This window comes from Solanum pennellii, chromosome 11 (assembly GCF_001406875.1).
Source record: "Solanum pennellii chromosome 11, SPENNV200".
Lineage (NCBI taxonomy): Eukaryota > Viridiplantae > Streptophyta > Magnoliopsida > Solanales > Solanaceae > Solanum > Solanum pennellii.
In genome coordinates this window covers 13811331-13822459 of record NC_028647.1, presented here as the reverse complement: position 1 = coordinate 13822459, position 11129 = coordinate 13811331, and positions in this window count along the sequence as shown.

Genomic DNA, 11129 nt, shown 5'->3' with positions numbered 1-11129 from the left:
TCAGTCACTATTAAGAGTTAACTATCAAATATCATAAACCATAATCTACCTTCACCGAAGAACCGAAATGAAACAAGCTACTTTTCCAATACTTTTTATTTCCTCAACGCCTTTGAACCTTTCCAATCTATCAAGTATGGATTATTCATAAGTAACAAGTCTCTAAAAAATCATAGTACTTTAATCACTTTTCTTAATTTTGATATCAACTAATATGTCCACTCTCGTATTTCTGAAATTTCCAACCTAGGGTTAAGTCTTAATTTATCAAATTACCGTAACTTTAATGGAATTCAAATAATACAATACCTTAATATTTAATTACTTATCTAAATATATAAAAATATCATTTATAATATGATAAGTAAAGAAAAATAATAAGAATCTAAAACCACAAATTCCCAAAATATTGGTCTTATACCAGGAAATCAACTTAATTCGTATCTAATGATAAATGTTAATTATAATATCAATTGATAATTAAATAAATGTATCCATAAAGTTATACCCCAAAGCTTCCAATAACTTTTATTCACAAATCATATAGAAATCGTCATATCATCCCTATAACTCACTATCCAATTGCACACACATATATAACCCTCTCTAATTGTTACAGCAACCTAACCTCCCCAACTTTATTTGTTATTAAGGTTGCCACCTCCTACTAAATTAAGAACGACGTGTAAGCATGTGCTCATGAGGAGTTGAGGCATAACATTTGTCTTATCTTGGTTGAACTCTTTAAACACTCAATAATAATTTGATACAATATTATATTTCAAATTTCTCCATACCACTAGTTCCTACTGCTTTTAGACATTGCAACTGGAGTCCATACAATAACATAACTTAACCTAACTAGGGTTTTTACTACTAGACTCGTAATGATAGTATTAATTGTAAACGAACGTACTAATTAACACGCACATATCAATCAATGTGTATACAAATATTAAAACTTCTTAAATTTTTACCTGAAGGAGTAGCCGCCTCCATGTCCTTCCGTAACCATGCTTCTATTTTATTTTATTTCCTTCTCCCAATTATTTATTACCCTAATTAGTATATACAACTAATTATGAAAGTAGTCCACTATTAATTTTAATGTTATCTTCTTTAACCATCAACTAAATTTATTATTAAAACTATTCCATTAATTTTAATTATAATTACAAAAAGTCAAAAAAATCCATTTAAAATCTATCTAAAATTATTTTATGAAATAAAATGCTCTATTGCTCAAATTGAACAAATGGGTCGTTACAGTTATTCATTTTATGACCATTTTGTTCATATGATTTAAGAAATATAATTTTGTTAAGTTGTCCACAAATATTTGAAGTGTACGAGATTGAAAAAATCTATTTCTCAATTACTATCTATAATTAGTGAAAGAAAAAAACAATGATTGTATCACACTCAAACCCAAAAGGCAAGGAGAACAAGAAGGAGAAGGAGAAGGACCTAGAGATGGAGAAGGAGAAATTGAAAAAGAAAGCGAAAGAGAAAGAGAAAAAGTCGAAGTCGTCAATTGTGATTTGAAGTAACAATATCCACTATTGATTAGATTGATGATTATGTATACCATCGTGAATTACTTTTTTTGTTGATAAGTTGTATAAAACAATTGGTGAAGTGTTTATTTTTGCTGATAATATTAATGATTTTTTGTTGAAACAAATGTCAATTATGATGGAAAAGAAGAAATGTGGTGTATGTGACAACATATATAATGTATGTTGTAAAAAAAACACCACAAAATTATCTACATGTGCCCCAACAGAAAGGATATATGTGATAACATATGTCACAGAAAAAAGATATGTGGTAACATATGTCACATAAAAAACATATGTCGCAACATATGTCACAGAAAGAAGATATATGACAACATATGTCACAGAAAGAAGATATGTGGCAACATATGTTACAGAAAGGAGATATGTGGTAATATATGTCACATAAAGGAGATATATGTCAACATTTCATTGTTACCAATGTGGTGTCTATGGCAACATATATAAACTTTGTTCTAAAAAAACTATAAAATTATCTGCATGTATCCCAATAGAAAGGATATATGTGGCAACAGATGTCACACTATGAATTATCAAAAAAATTAAAAAAATGAAATAAAAATATCTAAAACAACCGTCCTTTCATTTTTCCTCTCTCCTCTCCTCTATAAAGTTCATTTCGTTTCATATTTCAAATTTAATTTAATTTTACTAATTTTCATTTTCTTTTCTCTCTTTACTTTCGCTCGTTCCATTATTTCTTTACAATTAAAATTGTTTCTATGTTTTCTACAACATCAGTGATAATATGTTACGATTTTCTTCTACAACAAAGCTTCGTTGCTCTCATCATTTTTAGTTTATCGTTGATATCTTCTAAGATAAAATATAATAGTTATTGATATTAAATCAGGACTTTTTAGTGGTTTTTATCACTTATTTGTTTGTAGGATGGTTGGGTTGTTATTCCTTTTGAAATATTATCTGAAAAAAATACATTTTAAGATGTACATGTTGCCACATATGACATGTCTTTTGCAATTTTTCAAACAAAACGTGCATATGTTGTCACATATGTCACTTCAAGGTTGACTTAATCGATAATTAAGCGATTTAGAAATGGAAAAATGTCAAATTGGATCAAATTTTAGTACTTTGGACCATAATTAAATAATAAAAATATGTTATAACACTTGAAACAACAATTTACATGGGTGTTATATAACCATCATATGAAATTACTTGATTATTGTATGATGAACTAGTGATATAATAGTCTTTGTAAAAATAATTGATAAAATTGATGAAAATTGTTATATTAGACCATATTTTTATGCTTAGACATGTAGTATGACTATATATTAGTGTTACATGTTGAATTAGGTGACAATTTAATTGAATTAACCCCAAAAAGACCACTTTATGATATACATATGTTGCCACATATGACATGTCTGTTGCAATTTTTCCAACAAGACGTGCATATGTGGCCACATATGTCACTTCAAGAATGGATTAATCGATAAATTGAACGACTTATGAATGGAAAAATTTCAAATTGGACCAAATTTTAGTACTTTGGACCATTATTAAGTAATAAAAATATGCTATAACACTTGGAATAACGATTTACAGCAATATTATATAACTATCATATGAAGTTACTTGATCATTGTATGATGAACTAGTGATATGATAATCTTTGTAAAAATAATTGGTAGAATTGAGGAAGTTTGGTATATTAGACTATAATTTTGTACTTAAACATGTTGTAGGACTATATATTAGTGTTACATGTTGAATTAGGTGACAATTAAGTTGAATTAACCCCAACAAGACCATTTTATGATATACATATGTTACCACATATGACATCTATGTTGCAATTTTTCCAACAGGACGTGCATATGTTGCCACATATGTCAGTTTAAGAATGGATTAATCGATAAATTGAACGATTTAGAAATGAAAAAATGTTAAATTGGACCAAATTTTAGTAGTTTGGACCATAATTAAGCAATAAAAATATGCTATAACACTTGGAACAATGATTTACAACGATGTTATATAACTATCATATGAAGTTACTTGATTATTGTATGATGAACTAGTGATATGATAATCTTTATAAAAATAATTGATAGAATTGAGGAAGGTTGTTATATTAGACTATAGTTTTGTACTTAAACATGTTGTAGGACTATATGTTAGTGTTACATGTTGAATTAGGTGACAATTTAATTTAATTAACCGCTCAAAGACCATCTTATGTATACATATGACATTTCTGTTGCAATTTTTCCAACAGAACGTGCATATGTTGTTACATGTGTCATTTCAATTATGACTTAATCAATAAATCGAGCAATTTAGAATGGAAAAATGTCGAATTAGACCAAATTTAGTAATTTGAACCATAATTATGCAATGAAAATTTGTTATAACACTTGAAACAACACTTTATATGGGTGTTATATAACTATCATATGTAGTTACTTGGTCATTGTATGATGAACTAGTGGTAAATGATAGTCTTTGTAAAACTAATTGATAGAATTGATGAAGGTTGTTGTATTAGATCATAATTTTGTACTTAGACATGTTGTAGGACTATATATTAGTGTTACATCTTGAATTATGTGACAATTTAATTGAATTAACCCCCAAAAGATCATTTTATGATATACATATGTTGTCACATATGACATTTCTGCTGCAATTTTTTCAACAGAACGTGCATATGTTGCCACATATGTCACTTCAAGGATGACTTAATCGATAAATTGAGCAATTTAGGAATAAAAAAATATCAAATTGGATAAAATTTTAGTACTTTAAACCATAATTAAGCAATAAAAATATGATATAACACTTGAAACAATGATTTACAAGGGTATTATAAAATTATCATGTCGATTGCGACATGTAAGTCATATGTTTCTACATATCTAGCTTACATGTTGCAGCTTGTGTAAGTTATATGTTGCAACATCTGTCAGTTTTGTTCTTATTGAAATAATCATTCTGTTGCTACATATAGCTATAATTTGTTCCAATAGTCAATGGTTGCAACATATAACAATATGTTGGAAACGCGAATGCAAATTATTGAAAAAATTGCTGGTGTCCAAATGATGATGAATAATTTCATAGAATTATTAATTTTACATATCAAAACAATAGTGTGTGACTCTAATCATTTATGAAGTAATTTTAATTGAGAGCAAACAAAATCTAATCCACTGATTAAATTAGCTAAATCTGATTCAAGAAGAAGAAAAGAAGAAAGCTCAAGGACTAGCAGCCAAGACAAATAATGTACGAAAAGAAGAAGAAAAAGATAAAGAGAAGGGGAAGAAAGACAAACAAGCAAGCAAGAACGACGAAGAAGAAGAAGAGGAAGAAAAAAATATGACTGGAGGTGGGGGAAAATATTTTATCTCCCCTTTTGGTACAACTTGCTGGTGGCTTCCCCCAATTTTAATTCCAACCAAAATTTGTTAAATTAGATTTTAGTCAATTTACCCTTTTACCCTTCATTTAAATCAATGAACCAAACTGTCAACTTATAAACTTGAGGGAAACTCCACAATCCTTAATAATTAATCACATAATTTTCACATACACCCAATACTACTTATGTCACTGCCCATTTATTTTGATCAATTTCATGAGGATTTTTTAATTTTGATAACTAACAATGAAGTGCTTAGCTTAATCTCTTATTTATGTGACAAATGTGGTTTTCTTCATCATGTACCGAAAAGAAAGGGGAAAAGCTAGGGACAAATTTTAATTATTTATTTACTTTTCACTTTATTTTTACAATAGTATGCTCAATAAACAATCGGATATTATTCTTGTGTTAATATTTGATAAAAAAATTAGCTTTTAACCACCAAATTTTTTCTGGGTCACTATAAGTAACTTATAGCAACCAGATTTATATCCCTTCGCGAAAATATGGTCGTTAAAAGCTCAATTTCCTGTAGTGTTTTGTGGACGTCATTCACGAATTCATTAATGGCATCAATTGATCTCGAGGGCTAAACAAACATATTTTCAAATTCAGATGATCCCCAAAGCAGAAAAAGTCAAATTTTACCATTTTTCGTGGGTAATAGTTTATGAATTTTTGATGATAATATTCCAATTTCTTTGTCTAAATTTGTTATGCATGTCCGTTATGACCTTACTAATGGCGTCAGTTGATCCCGATGGGAAAACAAGCACATTTTCAAGTTCAAACGATCCCCAAAGAACGAAAAATCATAATTGTTTACTGATTTTTGTATGTTATAATCAATGGATCTTTGGTGGTAGGATTCCTGAATGTTTTTTGCCGAAATTTTACATGGACGTTTGTTTACACCTTAGTTATAGAGTTAGTTGGTACCAAGGGGCATACAAACACATTTTAAAGTTTAGATAATTTATCAATTTTCGTGTGTTATAGTGCAACGATTTTTTGTCATACAGGATTTCAGAATATTTTTTAAATAAAATTTCTCATGAACGCCCGTTACGACTTTATTAATGGAGTCAGTTGGTCCCGAGAGGAAAACAAATGCATTTTCATGTTCATACAATTTCCAAAGCAAGAAAAATAAGATTTTTACTGATTTTTGCGTGCCATAATTTATGATTTTTGGTGATAGGTTTCTAGATTTTTTTACCAGAATTTTTCATCGACATCCGTTACAACATTATTTATGGCGTAAGTTTGTCCCGAGGTGAAAATGAACGCATTATACAGTTCAAACAATCCCAAAAGCATGAAAATTAGATTTTTACCGATTTTTTGTGTGCTAAAGTCCAATTAAACGGTTTTAAGTAAAAATAAAATTAAGAATAGGTTTTAAATCCGTAATATGTGTATAGTGTGTTTTTTTCCTATCAAAAGTCAATTGGTCTCTATCCCAATTACTATACAAACAAAGTTGGAAATGTTGGTGGGCTTCTTGGCCCTATCTCTGTTATATATCACACTATATACAACATGTATATAACATTTGATTGCGCTTCAAACACTTGTAATTTAATTTCCATTTCACTCTTGAACACCAGACGGTTGACTCAATACTTGAAAATGCGCTGAGGTAATCGAAAGATCAAATATCCAACTAGACTTGGCAATGCATCACATGTGCAATAAAAAGATAAAATTTGTATCAAAGTAGACAAGATTTCAAATGATAAAGGGAGTAAATAAACACAATATTTTATTTTATTTTTAACTATTAATTATTGTTATTGAAAGTAACAGTTATGAGGTAATGTAACATCTCAAATATGTCAAAAGAGACATAATTACAGTAGCACACTCCAAATAAGGAAAAATGTCGGTAAAAACCAAGCTAGAATCCCAAATCACCAAAAATTCATGGATTATAGCACATGAAAATTGAAAAAATCTGATTTTATCTGCTTTGGGGCTCGTTTGAACTTGAAAATGCGCTTGTTTGCCCATCGGGACCAACTGACGCCATTATTAAAGTCGTGACAGACATAAAAAATTTCTGGTTTCCTATTACCAAAAATTTATGGACTATAACTCTTCCTCAGATTTGAGATAGTTGCTCAAACTACCCTCTTAAAAGAGGTAACTAATCTTGAAATAACTTTTGGAATCTTAGCTCATTTAGAATTCTCAGTTTCTCTTTTATTAATGTAAAAATTGATCACTCTAGGAGTTACATAGTCCCCTTATACTCATACTTGAAAAATCTTTCTCAAAAATGCATTATAATATGATCATTGATGACTCAAAAAGTCATACTGCATAAACATTGATGGTATATCTCGATTCCATACTGCTTAAACATTGATGACATATTTGATTGTCATACTAATCATGTTTTAGAAACTCTTTCTCAAAACTCATCTTTACTTCCTAAAAACTCAATTTAAAACTCAAGTATTGACCTTAAAAGCTTCTCAAAATTCATAACTCAATTCATAGGGTTCATCGAAATTATGAACGACTCAAATTAGGGATCTGAAAACTCAATTCTATGATACTACTCATTCAACTCATATGGTTCATGCTGAAATATAGACATGAACGAATCAACTCAAGAATCTTAATGCATAGCACATAACAATTCAATAATTAGGAATAAAATTTCAAAAAGATTCAGGAATTCAAGAACTCAAAATCAACTTATCTGAAGAATACTCAAATCTAGGGATAGAATCCTAGATTATTCTTTTACTAATTTGAAAGTAGATGTAGAGTGTGAGAAAGAACTAGTACAACACTATGATAGTCTTACATACATGGAAGAACAAAGTTCTTGAAGAATCTTGAAGAAGAACTTGATTGGAGGCCTTGAAACCCTAGCTTGAAGGAATAAAATCAAGAAACCCGTTCTTGAGATTTCTTGAAACTCTATGACTATGAATTATGATTTTCATTAATGATTCATAATATGGAGGAATCTGAGTTGAAAAGAATGAAATTCATGGAGAACTTACATTGAAGAATAATATTGAAAAAGATGGAAAAAATCTTGAATGGAGTCTACTTTGATTTTTCCTTAGGGTTTTGTCCTAATCTGATTTTTTCGGTCTTTAATTAGTCAAGATATTTGTTTAGGATTTTCTTAGAGGTAAAAAAAGACAAAAATGAACCTTTTCAACGTTTTTCGCGTTGGCTAATTTAATCACTGTACTGTATCAGGTTATTGAAATGGTCATAACATTTTACTTGAGACTAGGATTGACGCGAAATTGGTGGCTTTGGAAAGAAATTCAAAAACCTTTAATTTGATGGGTTATAGGCCACGTAAATATTTATATTCTAAGAGATATGGTCACTTAAAATTGATCCAAGTAAAATTTTACATCAAAACTTGATCGGTAAGGAAACTTCAACTCAACTTTGTGTTAGGAGTTTCTAGTAACCTTAATTGATATCAAAATCATTTCCACAGTAAAGAATTTACTATTACACATATGGAAAATTTAAGAATCACCCATATGACCCTACAAGTAAATAAAGAATAGTTGAGGTCTTAATTTAGAAATTTTTAGGGTGTTACTTGTTGCGGTGAGGTGATTAGACTAGATATGACATATTTTATCTTATCAAAGATATTATTTAATAAAGATACTATAAAGATAGTTGATTATGATAGAATGTTAGTAGATATATAGATGAACGTTGTCTTTTTGGATTCCAATAACATTAATACTAATCTTGTAGTGTCTTACCCATCCATTTATGTTGTTCATTACTTCGGCTTTTTTTCATTATTTTTGAAGTTATTATTGTTCCTTAATGTTATGTAATGATTTTGTTATGTATGTTAATTTTAAAATTGATTTCTTATGAGTTACCTGAGTAGAAGATTATTGTGAAATAGTATTTCTACCTTCATCAATATAAAATTTGTATAAGCTAGATATTTCGACCTCGTCTAGTAAAATTAGACTAAACATATTGTTATTGTTATTATTTAATGTATTTTTCATAACCATTCTTGTTGTTTCATATTTGTTGTGACCATATCTTTGTGGAACTCTTCTTTTTGGCAGTGTATTAGACTGTCATCTAATTCAATAAGAAAAATTAAACGTGTTTCCAAATGTTTCTTTCACTTCGTTGCAAAATTTATTTCACCCTATATTGTACACCAAATTTAATATGTAAATGATTTTTTAAAAATAAAAAATCAATGTACTTCCCTATTATTGTAAAAGTTATTTATTCCTAATATATTTTTCAAGATCATATTTGTGCGGGTACTTATTTTTACACAAATTTTTAAGTAGATGAAATTGATCGAAAGGTCTCAGTTGAGAACGAAATCATACGTGTTTCTGAATTAAACGAGATTCAAGCTGAAAATTGTTAAATTTGCCACCGGTGCGAAAGGTGTTCTCTGACAATGCATGCATGAGACGTCTATTCCAAAAGTAAATAAAACACGTGTTGTCAAATAATTGTATATATCACCTTTTTATATATTAAAAAAATCATTGTTATAAATACACTATATTGTGGACATTTTATTTAAGTATTGTATGGCTTCTTGAAAAATGTTATAGTTGAGCAGATACTTTTTTCAGAGAGTATTGTAGTGATTAATTTTTTGAGATCTGTTATTAAGCAGACAACTTACGAGTAGGTCAATTTTCTAGAAGGATTTGATTCAGTTGTTGGATCTTTTTTTTTTTAGTTTTAGGTTTAGGCTTAGGTGAATCTTTTCCACTTAACGATTTTGTGAAGAAAATTATCTCTCCTTTTCATTAATAATATTCTTTCTTTTTTATTACTTCTTCTGTTTTTATCTATTTGTTAATTTTTGACTTGATACACTTATTAAAATGTCACAATCAAAAAATGGACGTAATGACACTCGTCTTATCCCACCAAGGCAAGTCAGTCTAAAACATAAAATCATTACACTGAAATGCGGAAATTTTATTAAAAAAACTCAAAAATATCCTCAAAATCTAGTTGTCACGTGTACAAGCCTCTAAAGGATTACAATTAAATCAAAAGAAAAATTAAAATCTCATATGACATTATTTCTAGAGTATAACAAGATCATAATCAGGAGTAAGAATGTCTGTTAATATGACAAAAATCTACATCACTAATCTCTAAGAAGCCTCGAAAAAGAAGAGAACATATCAGAAAGGTCTGGGTTAGTAACCTACGAAAAATTGTAGAAGCAAGGTGTGGTACCAAATCACACGGTACTCAACAAATAAACTGCTAAACACAAACTAAGGGGATCGAATACGGGTACCACTTACGTCCCAATCGAACGTCCACAACTATAACCTGCATAAATACAAGCCCAACCTTACAATTCACAATTTACAAGTGCATATCTCAACAACAACATTCTAACAATCAAATATTCTTAACAACAAGCTCAATATTCATCACTTACAGCCTCCACAACTACAACCTGCTTAAAACCAACCCAACCGAACAATTTATAATTCACATAGCATAGAACTCAACAACAACATTCTAATAATTACATATCCTCAACAACAAGCTCAATATTTCTCAATCAATGTCCCACAGAAAGGCATTCACAAGATCAACAAAACACAATATCAAATTCACTAATGATCAGTATGTGCAATGCAATGGAATGCAATGTCAAGTATAATGATGCATATCTCACTTAGTGATACACACCCGACTCAAAAATATACTCAAATATACAATCAAGATCCTAATCTTCATGCAATTAATATTTCAATTATCATATTTTTCAAGTTTCAAGTTTAGGATTAAATTTTCATTTTTCAATACCATAAATCTAATGATATTTATATAACATTGTACACCTTATATTTATTTACATATATCGATTTTTATTTACATACTCTAATATTGTCAAAACTTAGCTTTTTATACGGTAACCCTAAAAAAGGAAAATCAAATTTATGATGAAGTTACAAATCAGTAACTTAAACTTGAAGAAAGCACCACCCATCATATCCCTCTCAATAATTACTAATTATCATCCTATCTATAGACTAACTAATCATTGGCAATCATTAACTAATGATGCCTATTAAAATTTTGCTCTAATTTTAGCAACCCTACAATGTAAGCAGCAACAACAATAGCTTATAACC